Source organism: Chiloscyllium plagiosum, chromosome 16 (genome assembly GCF_004010195.1).
Source record: "Chiloscyllium plagiosum isolate BGI_BamShark_2017 chromosome 16, ASM401019v2, whole genome shotgun sequence".
In the NCBI taxonomy this organism is placed as follows: Eukaryota; Metazoa; Chordata; class Chondrichthyes; order Orectolobiformes; family Hemiscylliidae; genus Chiloscyllium; species Chiloscyllium plagiosum.
The window spans coordinates 33603980-33630414 of NC_057725.1; the positions used below are offsets into that span (position 1 = coordinate 33603980).

The 26435-nt window shown below is 39.2% G+C and overlaps 1 protein-coding gene across 9 annotated transcripts in view; it reads left to right on the forward strand.

Annotated features, from left to right (window-relative positions):
• The window catches only part of plekha7b (pleckstrin homology domain containing, family A member 7b), a 470220-nt gene that overhangs the window by 182206 nt on the left and 261579 nt on the right, over positions 1–26435 (forward strand). The window contains exon 1 of one of the 9 annotated variants that reach the window (XM_043705787.1): positions 17113–17613. The exons of the other annotated variants lie outside the window; for them this stretch is intronic. The gene's annotated coding sequence lies outside the window, so the exon portion shown is untranslated. Of the gene's footprint in view, positions 1–17112; positions 17614–26435 lie in introns of those variants that run through there. 9 annotated transcript variants of the gene reach the window in all.

A 26435-nucleotide genomic window follows, 5' to 3' on the forward strand; every position in this document is an offset into this window, starting at 1 on the left:
CCTCATCCTAGTTTCAAACTTCCAGCTCAGCACCGCCCTCATGACCTGTCCTACCTGCCTATCTTCCTTTTCCACCTGTCCACTTCACACTCCTCTCTGACCTATCACCTCCATCCCCACCCCCATTCACCTGTTGTATTCTATGCTACTTTCTCCTCACCCCCACCCCCCTCTTATCTCTCCACCCTGCAGGTTCCCTGCCTCTATTCCTGATGAAGGGCTTTTGCCCGAAATGTCGATTTTCCTGCTCCTCGGATGCTGCCTGATCTGCTGTGCTTTTCCAGCACCACTCTAATCTAGAGTGAACAACAGAGTTGACTCAAATTCTGAAGAGCCATACTGGAATTGATATATTAACTCTGTTTCTTTCTTCACAGATACTGCCAGATCTGTTGAGTTTCTCGTGCATTCTGTGTTTGTTTCAGATTCCCTGTGTCTGCAGTATTTTTCTTTTAACACATCAACAACTTGATTTTTGGTGTTCTCTGTGAGGCTTGAAGTTTTCTTGTAGAAAATAAATAACTGCTAGTGAAACCATGGGAAAGCTGAAGCACTTCGACAATGTAGCATTTAAGTTCCAGACATCCTACCCTGAAAATAATATTGCTATCCTCCAGCTATGCCATTCTCTTGCCTGTTGTTCCATCCAAAGGGGCCTTTTGCTGCATTCCTGAAGTAACAACTATTCAATGTAATGGAAAGTGTTTGTGGAATGCTAGCTGCTCATTATCTATGATTACTTGAAGAACCAAAATAGAATAGGGAATGCTTTGACAAATGTTTGATCTGAATTTACTGTGGAGTGGCAAATTAAACACAGAAGGCGGAGGGGGGGAGCTTTGCAAGGTTTTTCCAGTCCCATGTCCATGATCCCTGAAACAAACACACAACATTTTGGCTGGTCTGGCAGCATTTGTGGAGAGAGTTCTGGAGGGCTCTTCTTCAAGACATTTTGCTGGATAAACTTGGTGCAAGACTCGATCTTTGCTCCCCTATTTCATATAGATTAGATTACTTACAGTGTGGAAACAGGCCCTTCGGCCCAACAAGTCCACACCGCCCCGCCGAAGCGCAACCCACCCATACCCCTACATTTACCCTTTTACCTAATACTACGGGCAATTTAGCATGGCCAATTCACCTGACCTGCACATCTTTGGACTGTGGGAGGAAACCGGAGCATCCGGAGGAAACCCACGCAGACACGGGGAGAACGTGCAAACTCCACACAGTCAGTCGTCTGAGGCGGGAATTGAACCCGGGTCTCTGGCGCTGTGAGGCAGCAGTGCTAACCACTGTGCCACCGTGCCGCCCATTATAAGGAGCAAACAACCTGTCTGAACTGAGTGGAAATAGGTGGTGACTTAAGATGTTGCCAGAAAGAATATTAATGCTTGTTTTAAGGAGAAACCGCAACCAATTACTTTGTCGCTTTTGTGTGATGTGACTGTGTGTGGTACACAGCAGCCATTGAAAAGTGATGTTAAAATGGACCCATGTGACCTGACCAATGAAGAGTTGCCAATATATTTAATGTTCTAAAGTTAAAATTCAGCGGTGTATGGATACAATTGTTCTGTACAATCACCTTGTTTAAAATGCTGAGAGATTCCATATTTTATCTGAATTTGCAACTTGGCCTAGAATCATTTGGAGTAGAAGCCAAGGTTACTGTGATTAAAAGCATATTGAGTGCCAGCAAATGAAGTGCATCTCTTCTGGGAGCTTTGTATATTAATGATGGATTCAAATTGGCCCTGTTTGTAACAGGCATTGCTCAAAGTAAAACTGGTTTCTGAGTCAACACAGCCAAATGTACAAGCTACCTTGGACATGAATCTAAATAAGTTCAATATTCATTTGTCAAGTTTTGTTCGTTAAAATTCTTTACATTTGTGGATTCATACTATTAAAGTATTAGGAGCAAGAGTAAACCATATGGACCCGCAAGCCTTTTCAGGGCTCAGCATGATTGTGTTACATCTTCAGCTTCAAGCTGACTTTGTTCTCTGTTCCCAATATCCTTTGATTCCCTGAGAAACTAAAACACTGTCCAGCTCAGTCTTAAACACATTGGGGCATTTGTGATTCCAGTGATATAGATAGAAAGGAAAAAGGAGACTCTTCTCAGGGAGTATGAGCAGCTAGGGACTAAATTAGAAAACAGAACTGAAAAGGTGGTCATCTCCAGATTACTACCTGAGCCATACACTAATGGGCAGAGGATCAACAAGATTAAAGAGGTAAGTGCATAGCTCCAAGATTGTGGGAGCAACATGTTTGATTTGACAGGACATTGGCATCAGCACTCTGGAAGGAGGGAGCTATTCTAATGGGATCAGTGTCCTGGCGAATTACACAACTCGTGTAATTCTAAATAGTTGGGGGGTGATGAGTGGTTTCAATTTTACGGAAAATTACAAACTCACAGTTACAGGAGAAGATAGGATTGAAGTTTTGTGATGGTGTTAATTGCTTCCAGAAAATAAAAAGGAAAGCACAGAATGTGCAAATATCATCTTGTACTAAGGAAGATGAAAGTGTGGAGAAGTTTGATAGTAGAACAAACTTAAAGGCTTTGTATCTTGATGCACAAAACCTTTGCTATAAGGTTGGTGCACTGAGAGTCCAAACTGAGATAAATGAATACTTTCCCACTTACAAACTGGGACCTTAACGTTCAGAAATATTTGACATTTGGAAGGATGGGAGGGATGGAAAAGGTGGTGGGGTAGCACTGCTAACAAGAAATGAAATTAGGACGGGTTGTGAGAGCTCCGTTTTTGGATGATGTCGAGTCCATTTGGGCAGAGGTAAAAAAATAGCAAGAGAAAGATGACATTAGTTGGGGTCACATGCAGACCCCTCCACAGTATCCACTCTGGGAAGAGGTACAAATCAAAAGTAGGAGCATATAAAAGAATAGAGCAATAATTTCGTGATTTGCATCTTCACCTTGGTTGAGTTAATCAAATTGGAAAGGATTGCTGCGACAATGAATTATTCGAGTGCATTAGCGTTAGTTTCTTTGAGCAATGTGTCATGGAGCCAATCGGGGAGCAGGCTGTCTTGATTTTGGATAATGTGTAATAAGGCAGATTTAATAAATGACTTCTGGGTAGAACATCCCCTATGAAGTAGTGATCATAACATAATAGAATTTAATAATCAGTTTGAGAGTGACAAACAGCTGCTTTTAACTTAAATTAGGGAAATTGCAATGAAATGTGGATAAACTTATCTGCAGTGAGCTGATAAAATAGATTATCAGGAATGACAGTAAACCAGCAATGGCAGACATTTAAGGAGATAGTTGATGACTTGGCATCCCAGAAAGGAGGGAAGATTCTGAGAGGTATAACATGGCTAACCAAGGAAGTTAAGGAGAGTGTTAAATTGAAAGTTTTGCATCAGTATTAATCATTGAAGATACTTTAAAAAAAATCTCATTAATATTAAAGAATATCAAAGAGGAATTAAGTATCTAAAGTACTACTATTAATAAACAAATGGGGCTTAAGCAGATAAGTAGGAGAAAGTGAGGACTGCAGATGTTGGAGATCAATGTTAAAAAGTACCACGCTGGAAAAGCACACCCAGTAAGGCAGCATCTGAGGAGGCATCTGATGAAGAACTTACACTCAATGTCTACTCTCCAGCTCCTCAGATGGTGCCTGACCAACTGTGCTTTTCCAGTGCTGCACTTCTTGACTCTGCAGCAGATAGGTCCACTGGCTCTGATGGCTGGCATCTTAGGATCCTAAAAGAGGTAGCTACAGAGATTGTGGATGAATGGTTTCTAATTTTCCAAAAATCATTGGACTTCAGAGGAGTACCAGAGAATTGAAACCTGTTAATGTTGCACACCTCAAAAATGTATGGAAGCCAAAAGCAGCTAACTATGGATCAATGAGCCTAATATCTATTGTTAGATAAATATTAGAATCAAGTATTAAGGGAGTAACAGCAGAATATTGGAAATTCATAATCTAATTGAACAGTCAGCATGGATTCATTTCAAGTGAAGTTGTATCTGACTAATTAATTTATTCATGTTTTTGGAGGAAATCTCAGAGTGGATGGAGGGTTCACAGTTGGTATGTTTTATTAGGACTTCTGGAAGACTGTCACCAAGGTACCTCAAAAGCTAAATTCAAGGTAAGAGCCCATGATGTTGGGATAGAAAATTGGCTTATGGCAGGAAATGACAAGTGGAGAGAAGGGATTGTTCTTCAGGTTCTAGTGTTGAAATTGCTATGCTTGCTATGTACATTAATGACTTGAAGGAAGTAAGTGAATGTATTGTAGCCATACAGGGATACAATTGAGAGATATTGATTAGGTAGTGGGTAAATAGAGTATAATGTGGAAAATGCAAACTTCATTTTGGAAAGGAGAGCAAAAGACCAAAATTATTTAAATGGAGAAAAACTGCAGAAAGCTGCAACACAAAGTGACTTGGGGGTACTTGCACACAACACAGAAATCTAACATGCTGGTGCAGCAGGTCAGCAGGAAGGCTAATGGAATGTTGTCTTTTTTAATTCAAGCAGGTTGGAGTACAAGATTAGGGAAGGCTTATTGCAACTGTACAAAATGATGGTGAGACCACATCTGGAGCACAGAGAGCGGTTTTGAACCCATGTTTGTAGAGCATTGGATTTCAAGTCCAGTGACTACCATCATCTTTCCATGCAAATTCAAAGTTTATCCTTGACTTTGTAAACCCACCTTTATGTTTGCAGTGGTATACATACGCAAGTTCCAATGCATGACATATTAAGTAATTTGATTGCCAACTTCGAAGAATAAGGTGGCTATTTTGAAACCTTATCTCACTTAATGAAATGTTGGTTTAACCTTGACCTCCTGAGCAAATCAGAGGATCAGAGCACAGAAAATGCTGTAACTGATACTTTTAGGGAAATAAAGAAAATGTTTTGATTTTGGTGAACTCCAACAGGAATACTTCAACACAACTGCACAATTCAATCAAGTGGCTCACCACCACTTTCCTGAGCAATTAGGAAGAAGCAATAAGTACAGGGATGCCTTTTGTGATTTTTTTTTCATGAAAGGATAGTAAAGAAAATTATTGCAGAATTACTCAGCAAACTCTGTGTAAGGGATTTTTATTTTACTTTGATCGGTTTTTTTTGTGAAGTGAAATGTTGGCTTTGTGACACTATTGTATTTAGTTCAGTCTCACAGTGATAAAATCATTGGTTAGTTTTACTTAGCCCAATTTGGGAAGACAAAATGGCTATGTCTGGAAAGTGTTTTGAGTTCCATAATGACTAGGCTGTGACTGGCCTGGTGCAAGTTGTGGTAGAAACAGTTTTGACCTAAGTTATAAACAGATTGCTCTGCCTCATTTATCAGTGCGAATACCCTTTTCTTTTGTACTTGAGAACAAAAGCTTGTACACCTGCCCCGCCCTCTCTCAGTTCTCAAAAGAAAGGTGTTCTGACCCATTAAAGCCATTGATATTTAAAGCCAAGCTTTGAGGGTCACTTGGACATGGCTGCCTTTTGAATTTAGAAAGGTTTCAGAATTAACCCTTCATCAGACCTGAAAAGGTAACTCTGTCTTTTGCCATAGCTGTTGCCTGCCCTGCTGAGTATTTCCAGCATTTCTGTTTTTATTTCAGCTTTCCAGCACCTGTAAAATTTTGCTTTTGTGCTGTGTTGTTTTGAATCATCTCAGCTGGAACTGTAACACCTGGTCAAGCACTGTGACCATGTTTATCTAGAGAAAGAGAGAGAATGAAAAATTAACTGATCCAAATGTACCTTTCTATAATGTGACCCGAGTATAGTGATGGGAGAAACACTTCTGATAGTAATGACCCTCCCAACTCTCTGTTCCCCTGCACTCCATTTTAAAATAGACTCAAGCAAGCGGGAGGAACTAAAAATGAGAAGCAGAATTAAGGTTAATTCTTTTGTGGCAGAATATTTTTGTGTGAAATAGGACCTGCAATTGTTTTAATAAAATAGCACACGTGATTTGAGTTTTAACTTCAGTTGTGCATATGCATTAATTATGTCATGAACTATGATTATTTTCTTTCTCATGAATGCATGAAATGAATTTTTCACCAAGTTGCCAAAGTAGCAATTTCTGTTCCCCTGGAAACAAGACAAATGTGATGTCCTGCTAGTGAAGCAGTCAGATGTCAGCCTTTTCAACCATTTAATTTGATCAAACGATAGATGTATCTCAACTTTGAGCTATTTGCTGTTGGTGAATGGTATTTTGTGATGTTAGAATAGTCTGTCTTTTCCTCTGAATCTTTCCTTCTGCAGTGGGAGTGATGGCTTTGTGATATTAGCTGGGTAATAATCTGGAAGATGGTGGAATTTGAATTCAATGAAGAATCTACAATTAGGAGTCTAATGATGACCATGAAACCAATGTTGATTGTCAGAAAACCCATCTGGCTCTTTAAGGAAGGAAAGTGCCATCCTTACCTTGTCTACATGCGGCTCCACACTCACAGCAATGTGGCTGACTCTTAATTATTCTCTGGGATAGTCAGTAAATGAAGAATTTTTAAAAATAAAAAGTGGCGTGCCACAGTTTTGCTTTCTGATCTCACCATCATCTTGTTCCTGGGACTGCTCGGAACTACTTGATTCATTGAACCTGGGATTCAGTGAATCTGGTCTTTTGACTCAACATCTTTCAAGATCTTAGCTTAATAAATTTAACTCTGATGTACAGTAAATTGAATTTACTGGAGTCTAACACTGCTCTATTTTTTTGGATTCTAACAGAAACCCACAAGTTGTTTCAATTGCTTCCATCATTATGGTATTCTTAGACAATCCTCAACCCGTGACAAATAACCATTATTTAGCAATGACTTGCATGAAAGTGAACTTTCAAGCAATTACTATATTAATTACTAACTCTTTCCCATCATATACCTACAGCATGTGCCCTGTAATACTTGGAAGCCAAGTGCAACACTCTCAGTGCTACCTATACACCTGATTTTGTATCTTCTTTATCCCGATATAGACTTGGCAGTATTAACCCCATGAGCATGCACCTTGGAAGCACGATTCATAACCTCTAACCAAGTATTTGCAATTCTTGACTAATGGGAAAAGTGCTCTTAGCTTCCCCACAACAGTGTGACTTTTTCTTTTTTGCCCAGAGGCACTCGTAATAAGAACAGGAGTAGACCATTCAGCCATTTGAGCTTGGCCCGCCATTCAAAAACAATCATGGCTGATAAAACACTTCAGTGCTTTCTGCCTATCCTATCCCTGTAATCCTGAACACCACTGGTCATCAGAAACCCATCAATTTCTACGCTAAACATACTCAAAGACCGAGCCTCCACAGCCTTATGTGGTTGAGAATTCCAAAGGTTCACAGAACTGAATAAATAAAAATAATCCTAATCTCAGACATAAGTGTCATTCCCCTTATTTTCAAATATGTCCATCGGTTCTAGATACTCCAACCACGGAAACATTTTAACTGCATATACTTTGTCTGCCCCGTTAAGTATTTTGTAAGTTTCAATGAAAGGACTTCTCATTCTTCGAATTGCTAGGGTATGTGGGCCCAGTTTACTCCAATCTCTTACAGGACAATCCTACCATTCCAAGAACAATTGATATATTTTGTTAACAGCTGGTCCCAAATAATAATCCATCCGGTACCTCACTCGTCACAGGCTGCCACCACAAGAATGACCTATTTATTCCTACTGTCCCTTAACTGTTAACAATAATTCATCCATCTCAGCACAGAACTCCTATCCTGTGTGTTTTAATATTTCTAACCAATCTCCGGGGGGACTTTATCAAAAGCTGCCTGTGAATGTCAGTATACTAATTTTGTCAACGTTCCTTTATCAATTTTGTTAGTAACGTCTTCAAAAGAAAACTCCCAACTTTGTCCAATACTATTTCCCATTTGCAAAACCATGCTGACTGTGCCTGATGAGATTATCATTCAAATTTCAACCATGTACATCACAACACAACACCCAAGAACTACAAAAAGCAGAAGGAAAATACCTATAAGTTTTCAGAAAAAACAGTTAGCCAATAAACACAATCCGCTGAATCCTCTGAAACAAACCTAAACATGCAGACACAACGCAATCAAAAATTATAGCCACATTACCTTACATCAAAGACCTATCAGATATGACTTCCAGACTACTCAGACCCCTTGGTATCCTGATAGCCCACAAAACTACCAACACACTTAAACAGCGACTAATGAAACTAAAGGATCCTTTGGATACTACCAGCAAAACTAATGTCGTGTACAAAATATCATGCAAGAACTGTTTTTAAAAAAACGCTACATCGGACAAACAAGCAGGAACTTGCCACTAGGATACTTGAACACCAACTAGCCACGACCCACTATTACAAGGTTCCATATATATAGACAAAGAAGGACACCACTTTGGGCAACATACACATCCTATGACAAGCGAAACAAAGACCCGCACGAGAATTCCTAGTGGCCTGGCATTCTAACCTGAATTCCATCAATAAACACATCGATTTAGACCCATCTACATTCCCTTGGGGAAAAACAACTGGAAATGACATTACCCACCTTAAGAAATCAAGACCTATAAATAGAGTGGTGGGACAAACCATCAGCGCTTCACTGGGGAGATTCTCTCTGATGATGTTACCTAGGCGTGGTGAGAAAATGACTGAAAACAAACTTTCTTGCTCAGCGAGTTAACTTATATCCATATCCAAATATCTATCTATTACGTTCTTTATAATAGATTCTAGTTACTAATGTAAGGTTAACAGGTCAGTAGTTTTGTTTTCTCTTTATCGTCTCTCAATTTTTACCTTCAGGCAAGACTTCTACCCAATTAGTTTTCAGTCCAGACTTCTGTTCACTACTAATACTAGATTCACTGGAACCTGAATGTGCAAATGCATCCCAGTTATAACACCGTGGATCTTTTTTGTAAATTACGAGAAATCCCAGTTTGAAGATTTTCTTAACATCCCAATTAATTTTCATCAGGAAGGTATTGTGTATATAACAATTTGACAATTTAGAAGTCCAACAGTTGGTCGTGATCTTTGGTTGAAAAGAGGAATTGCCCATTGCAGCATTAAACTGAGCTGTACATTTAGTGAGAAGGCTAGTAAAACTAGGAGAACTTATTACGTTCACACTTCCAGACTCACTATCGGCTGTAAACCTTCCTCATTACAGGATATTAATTTCAACCACTTCAGGAAATTTTGGCATTTGAAACTACGGATTCCGTCCCTTGGTTGGATAAGTCACTTCCTTGTCATGGTGTGCAATTTTGTCATGCAAGAAGAAGTGGAATGGATTAGTGAGCATGGTGCAGTATATCTGAATATCAGTGCTTGAAGATAAAATACTCTCTCTTGCATTAAGAAGAACCAGCAGATTTGTGAGAGAGGCCTTTGCTAGAACATTGGGGGTACCAAAGTTTCATCGCAAGAGGATGATGGCTCCAAAACTCAATCCCTCTACCAATATGCGAATCAGAGCTGTTTTAACAAAAGATGGAAGCATAAGTTAAGTAGTAATGTAACTTCTTTCTGCATTGTTTCCAGGTCGAGAGACTTATGTTCATATGTTCTGTCACTTTAGAGCTTTGCTTGGCAGTGTGTTCTGACATCTTTATTATCTAATGAAAAAATAATATTCTTTCTCTTCATAAATGTCTTCTATTAGAAGTTTTAGGGTATTATCAAAAATTGAGATGTTCTTCTAGTCAATATAGTTTGAATTCAGCAGCAGGTTTTAGCTCTGCTTCACAATGAAAGCTGTACCTTCCCTTTAAGAGATGGGTGTCAACAGGAGCTGAATGAATCAAATTTTATAGAGACAAACCCAAAAAAGTTCTTCATACTGACGTAATTAAGTGAAAAGGTCACCCTATTCACTTTGTAAATGCTTTTGGCACTTGTTGAAACCTCCCTTTGGGCGCTTTGATGCTCCATCTAGTGGCTTGACTGGAACTGCAAATATCAGTTGAATTTGGACAATTTATTTGACCATAATTTAGATGGACGGTTTTCAGCTTGCCAACTCCTCTCTCTACAAGAATTTCAGGGAGTCCCTCTCCCACTGCAACTCCCAGGTCATTTCCTCTGCCCTGAAGCGCTTACGCCTGGAGGAAGAACACCTCATCTTCCGCCTCGGAACACTTCAACCCCAGGGCATCAATGTGGACTTCAACAGTTTCCTCATTTCCCCTTCTCCCACCTCACCCTAGTTCCAAACTTCCAGCTCAGCACTGTCCCCATGACTTGTCCGGAGGCTTTTGCCCGAAACGTCGATTTCACTGCTTGTTGGATGCTGACTGCACTGCTGTGCTCTTCCAGCACCACTGATCCAGAAACTGTTAATTTTTGTTGGAATATTGTGAAATATCTAATTTGAAATCTTAATGAGTAATAATTTGGGGTGGCATGGTGGCTCAGTAGTTAACACTGCTACCTCACAGCGCCAGGGACCCGAGTTCGGGTGATTGTGTGGAGTTTGCACATTCTCCACGTATCTGTGTGGCTTTCCTCTGGGTGCTCTGGTTTCCCCCCACAATCCAAAGATGTGCAGGTCAGGTGAATTGGTCATGCTAAATTGCTCATAGTGTTAAGTGCATTAGTCAGGGGTAATATAGGGTAAGGGAATGGGACTGAATGGGTTACTCTTCGAAGGGTCTGTGTCGACTTGTTGGGCCAAATGGCCTGTTTCCTCACTGTAGGAAATCTAACTAATCTAATATTATGTCTTTTTATAAAACCTTCCAAAATAAGCCAACAAAAATCACGATACATGCTGTAACTAGGTATGAATTTTGAATGACTATGCCAGATTGAACAAGCTATTGTAACTTTGTTTACTCATTGTTTGAAATCAGATCGCACTTGGCTTTCTGTTAGCTCAAATATATTAGTTGGTGTGAAATGTAGCTATACTGACCAGCAGGTGTCTCATCCAATTGCAATCAGTTTGTGCTGAGTTGACTGATCTTGGCCAGTGTAATATTGCAATTTTCCTGACATAACATTGATTTCAACAGCTTCAGACACAACCACTGCTCCTAGTTTTTTTTCTCTTGGACAATGCTGGTAATGGTTCTGTTGTTGACAATTTCCACTCTTTTCAAATCATTTTAATTCTTTTCTTGTTCTATTACCAGTCCCTTTTTGCCTGCACCATATTCCTGTTTGTCAATTAATCACTCATGTCTTCCAAGATGTCACTTGTATTCCATTTTGTTGCTCCCTCCACTCCCCAGACCACAGTCCATCCTTTTGACTAACTCTGCTGCTTAGAAACCATTAATTCTCCAACTTATTCTGATTCATGATTATTGATCTAAAATGTTCATTATCATACTAGTTCAAGATGTTACCTGACATCACTTTTATAATAGATATACCACAGTTGGTTATAGTTGTCTTGAACTAGAAAAAGGAAAATTGTATAAAATTTCTACATCTTGAATGATACCTACTGGAAGTTTATGTCTTGATATTAATTCTGTTGATACAGATAACATAGAACGTTACAGTGCAGTAGAGGCCCTTTGGCCCTTGATAGTTTCACAGGTTGGTGCAACAATCTGAAGCCCATCTAACCTACACTGTTCCATCATCATCCATATGTTTATCCAATGTTCATTTAAATGCAGTCTACTACTGTTGCAGGCAGGACGTTCCAGGCCCTCAGTACTCCCTGAGAAAAGAACCTACCTCTGATATCTGGGTGATATCTATCACCCCTCAATTTAAAGCTATGTCTCCTCGTGCTAGCCATCACCATCTGAGGAAAAAGGCTCTCACTGTCCACCCTGTATAATCCTCAGATCATCTCTCAGATCATCTTGTATGTCTCTAAGTCACCTCTCAAACTTCTCTCTAACAAAAACAGCCTCAAGTCCCTCAGCCTTTCCTGATAAGATATTCCCTCCATACCAGGCAACTTCCTGGTAAATCTCTTCTGCACTCTTTCCAATGCTTCCACCTTCTTCCTATAATACGGCGACCAGAATTGTTTGCAATACTCCAAGTGTGGCCGCAACGGACTTTTGTACAGCTGCAACATGACCTTATGGCTCCAAAACTCAATCCCTCTACCAATAAAAGCCAACACGCTGTATCCCCTCCTAACAACTCTATCAACTTGGGTGGCAACTTTCAGGGATCTATGCACAGGGACACTGAGATCTCTATGCTCATACACTCTACCAAGAATCATATCATTAGCCCAGTACGTTGTATTCCTGTTCCTCCTTCCAAAGTGAATCACCTCATACTTTTCCGCATTAAAGTCCATTTGCCACCTCTCAGCCCACCTCTGCAGCTTATCTATGTCCCTCTGTAATCTACAACATCCTTCTACACTGTCCACAACTCCACCAAACTTAGAGTCATCTGCAAATTTACTAACCCATCCTTCTACGCCTTCATCCAGGTCATTTGTAAAAATGACAAGCAACAGTCGTCCCAAAACGGATCCTTCCGGTACACCACTAGTGACTGAACTCCAGGATGAATATTTCCCATCAACTATGTTGTCTTCTTAGAAAGAGCTAATTTCTGATCCAAATCACTGAATCACCCTCAATCCCATGCCTCCATGTTTTCTGTAATACCCTACCATGGGGAACCTTATCAAACGCTTTACTGAAATCCATATCCACCACATCAACCACTTTACCCTCATTCACCTGTTTGGTCACCTTCCCAAAGAATTCAGTCAGTTTTGCGAGGCATGACCTACCCTTCACAAAACCATATTGACTATCCTTAATCAAATTATTCCTTTCTTGATGATTATACATCCAATCTCTTATCCTTTCCAAAACATTACCCACGACAGAAGTAAGACTCACTGGTCTCTAATTACTAGGGTTGTGCCTCCTCCCCTTCTTGAACAAGGGGACAACATGTGCTATCCCCCAGTCTTCTGGCACTAATTCCTGTAGACAGTGATGACATAAAGATCAAAGCCAAAGCTTTGCAATCTCCTCCCTAGCTTCTCAGAGAATTCTAGGATAAATCCCATTCAGCTGAGGGCACTTATTTATTTTCACATTTTCACACCTTCCAGAATCACTAACACCACCTTCTTATGAACTTTAAACCCGTCTAGTCTAATAGCCTGTATCTCGGTATTCTCCTTGACAACATTGTGTTTTTCCTGAGTGAATACTGATGAAAATATTAGCACCTCTCCTATCTCCTCTGACTCCAAACACAACCTCCCATCACTGTCCTTGACTGGCCCTAATCTGATTCTAGTCATTCTTTTATTCCTGACATAGCGATAGAAAGCTTTAGGGTTTTCCTAGATCTTACCTGCCAAAGACTTCTCATTGCTCTTCTTAGTTCTCTCCTGACTAACTTGTAACTCTCAAGCGCTCTATCTGAGCCTTCATGTCTCATCCTCACATCAGCCTCCTCCTTCCTCTTGACAAGAGACTCAACCTCTTTAGTAAACCATAGTTCCCTTGCTTGACCACTTCCTCCCTGCCTGACGGGTACACTCTTAGTGAGGACACGCAATAGCTGTTCCTTTAACAAGCTCTACATTGCAATTGTGCCCATCCCCTGCAGTTTCCTTCCCCATCCTATACATCCTAACCTGCAGATATTTTGGCAGAAGCCTTCTTTGATCAAGCTATATGTCCAGGGAATTGAGAGTTTCCCCACATTAAGGAGATGCTGTTTTGATCCCTGCTAAATTTCTAACCTTGACTCTCTAATGTAGGCTGGGTGTTGGCTTGGGCCAGTGCACACTGCTTAGATTGCTTGAATGGACACTAACTGCAAAGAACTGCAGTGCTTTGAGAAGGCCATTCACCACCACCTTCTCTAAGGTAATAAATGCTGCACCCACATTCCATGAACTAATAAAACAGAAGAAAAAACACAGGCAGCTTTTAATCCAAAGCTCAAACAGTCTCGATGACAAGATGTGTTTAGAGAACTTAGATCTAGCTCATAAATTTCAATTTTACTCTTTGGCTTATCTGCAAATAATGACCAAAAGACAACTTCCCATCATAATCAATCTGAGAATTTCGAAGGGAAGCACGATAAATGGAAAATATAATAGTAATATAAACAATGAAGAAATCTGGGGCAATTTGACTTGGGCTGCTGGTGCCACGCTTGTGGAAGCACAGGGCCTTGTTGACAGAGGTCAAGGAGCAGTTTATTTGTTATGTCAGACACAATTCACATCTTGGTCGAAGAGATGGTATTTTATTTTAGAAGAAATACCTGATTCTTTCTTCCTTGCTTTCAAATGTTGGGTGGTGATGGGGAATGACAATACACTAATGCATTTTTCAAAAGCCAACAACATCACGCGCGAACAATTTACAGAATTAGTTTAGTGATGCATCATAATTACCTATTTCATCTAATTAGCAAAAATATTATTGACACTTGAGCCAAGGTGACAGCTTGTTTTCCTTTCAGTTGTGATGAAAGTAACAGTATACGAGGCTTAGTCCCCACTTAGAACTGAGTGATATAATGGAAAGGCATACTGTATAATTGTAAACTTTTAAAAGGCTCGACTTATGGAAGTATAAGGTGTACTATTCAGATAAGCCTAAGGGCTGTTTCCTTTGTTTGTGTCAAACACTTCAAACTGGCTTCTCCAGTTTGAAGTGAAATATTAGCTTAGTCTCAAAAAGCCATAGCAGTGTCCAGTTACTTCAAATGGTAGAATTGTTGCACAGTGTAGACTGTGTTTGTGTTGCATGCCTTGCATTAAAGAAGATAAAAATAAAACTATTGTTAGAGGGAGATGCTCCCTTAGCTAACAACAAATAAAATGCATTTATACCAGCCATCTCCATCTTCATTAGCTGCTGGAAGGGATTTGCAGCGTTCGCAGTACTTCATAGCAGGTACTGGCAGACTGCCAGACAAAGCACGACTGCTGTTGTAAGGCAATGGGTTTCTCCTTCAGCTTTCCATAGCACTATCAGTGCAGGATCAGAGCATATGAAAGATTTCTTCAGGACTCTGTGAGGAATGCGCCTGATACTCGTAGCAAAAGAAAGGTCCTGACTTTTAACAGATTGAATTACTATTGGGATTTTGCGACGTTGGGAAGCTGAAGGCTTTCTTCATTTCAGTGGCTCCAAGACAGGTCAGAATATTGAAACGATTTTAATTTTCAAGTCTGCTACCTTTTGTAGCTTTCTATCAAGTACAGGACAGGTTTGTGTAAAGACTGTCATGCTAGAGGTTTCTATTAACAACTGTCTGGCATTTATGCTCAAGGTTAAACAGAGTAAAGAATATATTGTTATGTCTTTGTGAGACGTCTACATGTCCCAGCTGGAATTTAGTAATAATTGTCACATTGATATTGTGATTTAACTCATTCTTTCCAAGAAATTTGACTAAGCTGACTGGACTGGATTTATGGTGTGAAATGTCTAATTAATATGATCGGTTCAAGACAGAGTATCATAATCATAGGGCCCGGGGCATTTGTGCACTGTCTTGCATAGATGCTGCATCATTACCAAGTAATTTAGGCTATTTTAAATAACCGGCACAGAGAAATTTTCCAGACAAAAACCAATGCAATATCTTATTGCTTAAAAAAAAACAAGTTCTGTCTTTTCCAGTTTGTTGATTATTCTACTTAAATGCTTCAATGGAATTAATTTTAAATAATATGCTGGCAATATCAATGCTGTACAGGACTGAGCAGCGATGGCCCATTCAATAGTCACTGTCTGCAAATTGCTGACATTGTGTTTAATGAATTATTTTCTCCAAATAAATATGAGGATGCCTGCAGCAGTTGCTGTACCTTCATTTTCTGGAAGTCTTTCTCTCCTTGACCATTGTTCCACAAATGAAATAGACATCACTCTGCTGTTTGACCCGAGCTTAGCTTCTTATCAACATACAATACATCATAGTCTACTTCCTTTACTGAAACATTGCCCACACTGACCAATGTCAAACAACAACAACAGAAGTGTTTTTATTTAGCACCCTTAATATTGTAAAATATTCCAAGTCACTTCAGAGGTACATTATCCAACAAAATTTGTTAATGATATTCGGACCACTGACCCAGGGTTATATTTTGAGGTGCACCTTTATAGGAGGAAACGGCTTTTGCCCGAAACGTCGATTTCGAAGCTCCTTGGATGCTGCCTGAACTGCTGTGCTCTTCCAGCAACACGACATCAGAATGTATGAATGTTTAGAGGATGCAAGGTAAAATGCCAGCTAGGACATGCCATTGACAAGTTAATGTATGCATTCATCATCTCTGTCATGACTTCTTATGGACAAGTTCAATTCTCCACCCTACATTAAGGCAGAAATTGTCTGTTTCCTATTCCGTTACCAAGGCCCTGTTATCATCTGCCCTGTCTGTTACCTGAACTTTGGATATTCCTATCCTGTTGTTTAAATTACTTTGTGCATGAATCTTACTGTCACTGCACTAATGTCCATTGCGACCTGAAACCCTCAAAATCATTGCTACTTACATTGCCCAAATCTTCACCCCAAAATTGAGCTTTTCACTATTTCAGCCGTGCATTCTTGAATTCCCATGCTAAGCCCATAGGTCTCTTCTCTGTTTACCCTTCTTTCCATATCATCCTAAAATTCATCTCAATGTTCAAACTATTTTCCACCCCTCTTAGTATCTCTCTATATTCTGTTGAGGTTATAGATTTCAACATACCTCTGAGAATTCTTGAAGATAGTTTATTAGAGTAAAGATCTTATATAAAAATGTGCATAGTCTTAGTCAGCACAAGTGTACCTTTGGCAGAGGTCACTGAAGAAAGAATGGCCGGAAATATTGCTGACTTTCCACTTTTGTCTTGTAAGCTGCGCTGATGTCTATTACAGCCTGGCCTGAGTTCAACAGACTCCTACTTCAGAAATGTGCGACAACAGCTTCGGACAGGTCAATTAGAAAATATCGACAATAACAGAATTGTACTGTAGATGTAAACAATCAACTGCACATAGAACAGGGGCCAAGCATCGAGCTTGTGAATATGTGTAAAATGAAAAATCAACTCATTACATTGCTAAAGTTTTGTGAACGTAAGTGGTCCCCGTTTCTGTTCGGTATTTGCGTGGAGTTAAAGTTTAGCTTGTAACACCATTTAATGCTTCGCCTTAGCATTTGAGAGAGAAAGACATTTTAAGTTCTGCAGGATCATTTCTGGAGCGAACGAGATATTTGTGCGCGTTGAATTTGTCTTCACTGTTTATGAAAGTTGGGATGTTTAATAGTAACGTGCACCATTGATGGACCAATGTGCTTGTGAGCTGGGGTGTTCTTCCCGCTTTTGTTCAGTTCCTTTCAGTTGATAGAAATTCCTGCGAGGGGCGTGTTCTGATGAGCTGATACTATTTACGTCTGATGACCTATAAGGGAGTGCACCTTTGTGGGAGGAGGAATGCTTCAGTCAGTTTCATGTGAAAATGAATTGGTGGTTTCAAAACAAAGTGATTTCGAAAGAGGGTGGTTTTAAGGTTTCTACTCTCTGTTACTGGGAATTGAGCTGCTTCTTTATCGTACATAGAACGCCTATTTCTTCAAGTTTGGAAGGTACGCTTTATATGCTCCCTTTCTGTGGGCTATTTGTTTTAAATGTTAAAATGATGACCTTGCAAAGCATATGTTTAAACTCCAGCTTTTACGAGGTACCTTGTACTTTCTTGCTGTTGTGGGTCATTCAACAAATTTACTTTGACAGCGTCTCCATTATGTTAAGGACAGGAACGTGGGAACGCCATCACCTCCACACTCACTACTGCTACTTAGCAGTAATGTGTATTTGCACCAAAGGGCTAGGGATTTATAGGCCGCCTGCATGATCTGGACACTGTAGTGTAAAGAAGCCCAAACTGCAGGAATGAACAGGGTTTCGGAGACATTCCAGTATTTGGTCCACAATCCTCTCCTCGCAGTGAAGTAAGTCTGGGGATCCGCCGCTGCAGAGTTGATCTGAGATAATGGCAGAGCTTAGCAAGCAAATTGAAAGCAGTTTTGCCAAACTGGAACATTGAAGCTCGGAGAAGAACTCATGAATATGGTTGCATCAGGAACTCCGTAAACAACAGCATCTTAAATAAGACGTCACCGTCAATAATAAATCACGTTTACCTAGTTTTGAAGTTTCACAATTGTACCTCAGTTTCTTTTTCTGCTTGTGTATTTAAGAATCCGTAAGCCGTTGGAATATTTTTTTTAAAAAAGTGGAGGGTCACCTTTCAGCTCATTCCGCGAAGTATCATTAGGGTATGAAATAGGTTTTGTGAGGCTGCCTATTTACATCCCCATTGAATTGAGTGTTGGTACTGTGATTGGCTGGCGTTGTATTATTGAAGCTCTGCTGCACACACACTGAGTACTACTGATGGAATGTTTATTGTGTCGTTCACTAGCCTCTAAAGAAAGATTCCGTCACGACCAGTGTGACTGGCATTCTCAGCTCAAGCTGTGAAAACTGTTCGAGCCTTTTTTTTTAAAAGGGAATGTATTTAAGGCCACACTGACTTCAGTATGTGCAGTTCAACACCTACCAGATATTGTTGGAGTCTTAATCAGGCTTGATAATTTTACATGACCAACCTTCCTCCTGTCTGGTCTGCATGCACATATTTTAATTTCGTATGATGTATGTTGCCGCAACTTTTAAAGCCAAATATAAAAACAAATATACTAGCAAAATATTGAGGATACAGAAGATCTGAAATAAAAAGAAAATAGTACTGGAGAATCTTCAGTCTGGCAGCATTTGAATGTGACACTCTTCAGAAGTTCAGATCTGATATAAACAAATGCCAACTCTTCTCAGTTAAGCATGATGGACATTTCAGAGACTAACAGAGTCTATGGCACAGAAACATATCATTTCACCTGATTGCTCTTTGGCATTCTTGTTCCACAAAAACCTCCTCCCACTTATCTTGCTCTAACTCTGCCAGCATATCCTACTGTCCTCCTCTTCCTCATGCTTATTCAGCTTATTGAATGCATTTGTGCTATTTGCCTCAACTGGTCCTTGTGGTTGCACATTTTATATTCTTATCACTGTTTATTATGTTCTGCCTCATTCATTATTCTATGACTCTTGCTCTGTTGCAAAGTCAGACTGCTGTTCCTGAACTGGTCAGGATATTCTGCCTTTCACATAAAAAATGTTTGCCACATGCTCCTTGCCTTTTCCTGGTCTACGCACCTTTCCTCCATGGTGAAACTGCTAAAAATTGGGCATCTACTCAGTGGAATTTGTGACACCCTGTCCTTTGTCAATTTTGCACTATCTGCGGCCACTGTTAATTGGAATGTAAGCATTCAGTCTATCACAGAATAATCTAAACAGAACTTCTGATTCATTGGTAGCAAGTTGCCTTTTGAGTTAGAAGATCCCACACCAGAAAAACCAAATGCAGAATCCAGGCAAGCAAATACAAAGAGTGCTGCGCTCGCAGAGCTGTTGTCGAAATGAGACATTAGACAAAAACTTCATTAACCCCTTCAAATGGACTTTGCCCAATGTTACAATGGAATATGTTGATCAGTGGAGTGCTTTTGTCCAGGCAAATATTTCTCCTTGAACCAACAATACTGATAATTGATTAGCTGATCCTTCGTGCATTAGTGTTTACAGGATCATGCTTTGTGCAAATTGGCTGCAGCATTTTCTATGTTATGGCAATGATTACGCATTTTTTAAAAAAAGACTTCAGTTCATGAAACTAGTAAAGGTGCTAACTGGACAAGGCTTTTTTTTAAAGCTTTCACTGTAATTCAGACTAGTCTTAAGCAAATAAATCTGTGGATTTTCATGATTGTGATACATAACCTTTCAATATTGAGAATGATTTCTGATCCCAACACTTTAAGATAGCAGATGTTCCTTCATAAATAAATATCTTTGAAGAAAGTGATGATTCCATTTAGTTGAATGGTACATTTGTCCAATTTCATCTATTCCAACTCCATTACAATGTCCAGTTATTGCTTTTACCTTTAAGATGACTCCAGGCATTTTGCTCCCATTACTCACTTTGGAAGTCTATTCATGCATTCATCATTGCGCAATGATTTTTTTTCTAAATATCAGTCTTCAGTTTGCTTTAGTTGTGTTTGAAACTATGTTGCCTTCTCTCTCAATTTAGTTTAAAGTGGTGGTCCAGTGTATGGTTTCCACATCTGTCATTAGTTTAAATACTGCAACAAGATCATCTTTGTCTCCATCTTTTAAGATGCGGAGGTGCTGGTGTTGGACTGGGGTGGGTAAAGTTAAAAACCACACAACAGATTATAGTCAAGCAGGTTTATTTGGAAGCATTAGCTTTCAAGAGCACTGCTTCAGGTAATTCATGGGGCAGGATCATAAGACACAGAATTTATAGCACAAGATCATTGTGTCATGTAACTGATATGATATATTGTTCAAATCTAAATTGCTGTAATGTCTTTCATTTTTTAGAATGGGTTGCATGTTTCGATTCATTAAAACGTAAATCCCAGAACTACTTACTCGAGATAATTTAACGTTTTATACATTTTTTTTAAAAAAGTGATGTCTCAGCTCAGATAATGTATTAAAGGTTTAAGACTGGGAGGCCTTTTGCTGCTTGAGCAACACACTTCAGGCAGTTTATATTTCACTTACCTCTGGTTACATTGGACTACATTCTCACAAAGGTGAAATTACCAAGACTTACTGATGACTTTGAGATTATTCCAATTTTTCAGTTTTATCCTTTAAGCCATATTCTTTCAAAATAGAAATCTTTGTAAACCTGTCGTGCAGTCAGTTCTTTGGTAGATACACTGCATGTAGGTTTTGGTTCCATAACTACAATACTGTTTCACATGGCCAGCTGCTATGATCAGAAATTCATTGTGTGAAATGCCAAAACAAGACAGACCATATGTGAAATTACTGTTTCATAGCAGAAACTAGGTAAATGTGGAAGAAGAACTCTGTTAATCAAAAAGTACAACACTTGGGAGTGGCATTGGTGCAGGAGATCAGAATGAAGAATTTGATTTGTGTGAGGATGAGAATATATGGGTAGGCGATGGGGAGTGGTATTCTTGCTAGATTGTTCATCCAGGACCTGGATTTGTAACCTGCCATGCAGATAGTGGAATTTAATGTTCAATAGAATCTGGAATTAAGAATGTAATGATGACCAAGAAACCATTGTTGGGGCAAAACCCATTGGTTCACTTGCTTTCGCGAAGGATATCTGCCCTGTTTACCTGGCCTGACCTACGTGTGACTCTCAACCAATGACAGTGGTTGACCAGTAACTGCCTTCTGGGCAATTAGGGATGGGCAATAAATGCTGGTCAATTGATGCTGACATACCACGAATGAATTAAAAAAAAATCTAGACAGCATGGATGAGTTAGACCGAAGAGTCTGTTTCTGTGCTGTACATCTCTATGACTCTAAGTACTTGTTAGAACTACACTATGAGCTGTACTCCACCTTCTCTGACTATTTGTCTGCACTATGGTTGAAATCAAAAATGTAAAAAAAAAATTGCCTGGCACTTCACAAATAAACACATTAGCTTATGTAGAACGAAGTTGTACTGAGCCTTACTTGTCATTGGCTTTAGTGGGAGGAATTTGAGGGAGGAAGAGATGCATTGATAGAAATATTAAATGTCATGAAAATTCATGACTTGACCTGTACAAATAGCTGGTTAATCAATTTTGTACTGCTTTTGTCTGCTGTGATGAAAATGACTACTTATTTATTTTCACTCGCTTTCTTGTTGCTGTATCTAAAATTGGTAATTAATGCTGTTATATTTAAGTTGATCCGGATAAGCAATATAGCTAATACAGTATAGTTAGAAGAACAGAAGCATTCCTGTTATTTCAGAATCCCTGAATTCATTGTTTCAGCCTACATTTTTGTTTGACATTCCCAGTTGTACTAGATCATTTTATTACCATAAACCTTTTTTAAAAAGTTGTTGTTTTTGTAGTTGATGCAAGTTGCCCTGAGGATTTTATTAGACTCCAACTGGCAACTTGCATATTTCCTTGTTGTTATCTCCTGTTTGGCAGCAGTGTTAGCAATGACTCCCACAGATGCCAATAAGTTTCTTTAAATACTACTAAAATTAATAATCTGAATATTGTAATTCTTTTCCTTGAAGGAATCCTGATACTTGGTTTCTGAAAAAAAAAATTGGTTTCTTGCCTTCTTAATTAAAACTATAATCTTGGCAGGCAAATGGCTGATGCTAGATTCAGAACTGTTAGATTGAAGACATCATTCTTGTCCAGTCATAGATGTAGTTAGTTGCTGAATTGAGAATCTATTTGTTAAAGTCTTGATTATGTTGAATTATGAACATACAAACCGGAGGTTACATTGCTTAATTTTTCAATTTGTTGTAGATTTAGATTTTTTCTGTGGTGTTAGAGGTGAACTGGACAGTTAAGTCCTAGAAGTCTTGTTTTTTTCCATGCAAGGTACTTGAGGTTATTGCTTGGCTGTTTCTGAAATCTTTTCTGTCTCCTCCTCTTATTTCCCCCTGAAATTTTCCAACCTTACCTTTTTTTTTCTCTCTTTGCCTCTCCCACCTTGTTTCCAGTTCTCTTTTCTTTCTCCCCCACCCCATCCCACCACCCTTTACTTTCTCTCACTCCCCTTCCTTTCACTCTCCTCACTTTCTCCTTCCTTGAGCAAATTTAACACAAGTGAATGGCAGCAAATCATCATCAGCAACTTTTCCTTTTCCCAACAAGCTTTCTTCTTTTATTGATTCCTTTTTTGGGGTACGGTTCCACTGGAGTAGTTATTTGCAATATCATGCCCAAATGAGTCTTGGCAGTCATTATTGGCAAGCTTTCATTGTTGGTGTTCCCATGTAATTTGTTTTTAATCTCAATCTTAGCCAAGCATTACACCGGTTGGCAAAAATTGTTACAAATTTAATCATTTTATACAACTGTAATTTCTTGCAAAATCAACGTGAACCAAAAGGCTGGTCATTGGGGATGAAATTGGCCTGTGATAAGATGCACTGAAAATGCCTGATATTGATTTCTGTTGAGATCAATAAAAATTATATTTAAACATTTTGAATTGTTTAATCTAAATGGCGAATATGATAGAAGATCCTCTGGGAATCTGGTGGTTTAAGGGCTGTTGCTTGTGTACTTGAGTACAAAGCTCAACCCATTAAATTTATGAAGCAAATTTCGTTTCAGATATGCTTGGAATTCCAGATGAATTTGCAGGTGCACACGAAATATCTATTCGATGGGAGCTTTAAATCTTTCATTCCGGACTGGAGAAATTTTTTTCTGAAATTAATTTGCTAACCTGTCTTTTTATGACAGTTTTGCTCTTTCAACTAATCTTGTCAGACATTTTCTTTCGACAAAAAAAGACATGTGTGGGAAAGACAGTATAATGTGGAGAGGTTTTATTGAATACTATTTTGTCTGGAGATTTTCTATGCACATTGAAAATGCACTTCAGTGTGACTGTAAAATAAGCCTGGAATTTGTTTTAGTAAATCTTCAGTCAATGTTAAGGGTGTTTTGTTTAATTTGTAGTATGGACAGCCTTGTATTTAAGTTGACCTATTTCTGTACGTTTGTTGGTGATCTGATTTGCATATGTTCTCCAGTAAGAACTATTCTGGGCTCAAATTACTGTGCAAATTGACCCCTGACATTTATCCAGGTGATAGGTTTCTTTGCATTCACTTAATTGAGGAACCACTTCCAAGGACAGTTAGGAAATATCTGCACTGTTTTGGTATGGTTGCTATAAAAGGTTCCATAGCAACCACATTAAACAAGTCTTGAAGCCCCAAGCCAGAAATCCATTTTGTTGCTCAGTCTGCAGGTGTTATCAGACTCATCAGGGCTCCATGCTGCCTAACAATTCCTAAAGAAATTGGGATATAGTTTTAAAATGAATCAGTCTAAAAAACAAGTGTTTTAAATCTAATACTTTTGAAAGTGAAGCAAGAAGGTTCCGCAGTAAAATCTTACATAACTGCAAACCATCTCACACCCCTGCTCTCAGTTTCACATTATTGTTGGTTATCCCATCCACTGATCCAGGAACCCATTATGACTGAAAGGTATTTGCATCTTAATAAAATAAAATGAGACCATTGGGTAAATTGTACCCATACCCAGGTGTCTCAGCATCTTGCTGCACCCAATTGGTTGGGGTGAGGTGGGAGTGAATAAAGAGTATTAACATGTGAACAAACACTTATCTACGATGAGCCAAATGCAAGGGAGAGACTAAAAATCACATGTTGAAGATGTTCCAAACTGCAATGATATTTCTATTTGATTGGGAGTGTGTGCATGTGTATTTCTCTTCATAAACATATCTGCAAACCCAAAAACTGGGGAGATCATACGAGCAAATTTGTCATATTTTGATGTAACAAGGGATTTGAGAAGTTATCTTTTTGAATTCTTAAACTGGACTGATGAAAAGTAATAAATACTTTTAAATCATGTAATCTCTGCATTTCAGATGCCATATTACAATGTGGTTATCTACATCAAAGCCTGCTGTCTACTGAACCTACTAATAATAACGGGCGATATGATGATCAAATGCATCAGTCTTAATTTAAGGAATTTACGTGGATCCCATTTTGCCTGTTAACTTTCAATTTAAATGTGTTATTTGCATTGCAGAATTAAAATGTTCTATGTAATAGCTGTTAATCAAAATCCCTCTTCTCAATAGATGCATACTAAAGCCTTAGATGTATCACAAAAAATTTGGACTGTTTCATTGGACACCGTGTGACTGCCAAACACCTCTTAGAAAACTGCAAATCTATTTTTGTATGTCTTGGTATTGTTCTGGTCAAAGCACATAGTAGGTGAGAATGAGGCACCAACTGATTAGCCAAGGAGCTTTCTGACTGCCTTAGCTTCCAGCCTGAAAAACAAGATAGAACTGAAAAAGAAGAGAGTAATGAAGAAAGTCATAGAGTCAAACAGCACAGAAACGATGTTTTGGTCCAACTTATCTGTGCCGACCAGACATCCCATATTTGGCCCATATCCCTCTTATACTCTTCCTATTCATATACCCATCCGAATGCCTTTTAAATGTTGTAATTGTCCCTCAGCTCCATTCCCTTTGGCAGCTTGTTCCATACATTCACTACTGTCTGAGTGAAAAAGTTATCCTTCCAGGTCTTTTTTGTAGTTCTTTCCCCTCTCACCTTAAACCTATGCTGTTTAGTTTTGTATTCTTCTCTCTCTTACACCCCCACCCCAACCCCACAAAGAGAAGGCTACCAAGGCTATTCACCTTATCCATGCACCTCATGATTTTATAAACCTCCATAAGGTTACCCCACAGTCTCTGATGCTCCAGGAAAAAAAGCCCCAGTCCATTCAGCTTTTGCCTATAACACAAACCCTCCAACCCTGGCAACATCCTTGTAATTGTTTTCTGCACTGTCTCACATTTAACAACCTTCCTTGCACTAGAAGGGCAACTAGAATTGAACACAGTATTCTAAATTTGGCTGCACCAATGTTCTGTATAGCAGATTTGGGTTAGTGGGATGATAGTGAAAATAACTTGGATCTATAGATGTTCTCAGCTTTCTAAAGGATCTTACTACTCCACTACAAACACTGAGTAACATGGTCCCATCTTGCCAAGGCAAAGGTCTTTATACCTTTGTTGAAGGATGGTTATCAGCAAGTAAAGCTAGATGAAAAGAGCAGTTTTCCAACTACATCTTGGAAGGCATTCAGACATACAGATGTTTGCCCATGCCATATGGTGTTTCCTCTGCTCCAGAAAAGTATCAATGCAGATATCATGAGAGTGTCAGTGGTCTTCCCAGATTGGAAGCTATTGTTGGTGATATGTTAGTTTATGGATCTGAGGATATGATGGAAGAAGTAATCACAGACAGTGATCTGTGCTTTATGACTGTAGGAGAGAGCTTACCAAATGAACTGTCAGTCCACGTGGCAATTTGCGACCTGTTTAGAGCAGTTGTCACCTTGATTGTACACTGTGAATTTAAACAATCCGATATGTAATCAGAACCACAAACTAAGTAGAATGACAGCAACTTTGCAGCTCTCACTGTTCACATTGTGTACATAAGAGGTGCAGTTAGTAAGTTTGCAGATGACACCAAAATTGGGGGTGTAGTGGACAGCGAAGAGGGTTATCTCAGATTACAACAGGATCTGGACCAGATGGGCCAATGGGCTGAGAAGTGGCAGATGGAGTTTAATTCAGATAAATGCAAGGTGCTGCATTTTGGGAAAGCAAATCTTAGCAGGATTTATACACTTAATGGTAAGGTCCTAGGGAGTGTTGCTGAACAAAGAGACCTTGGAGTGCAGGTTCATAGCTCCTTGAAAGT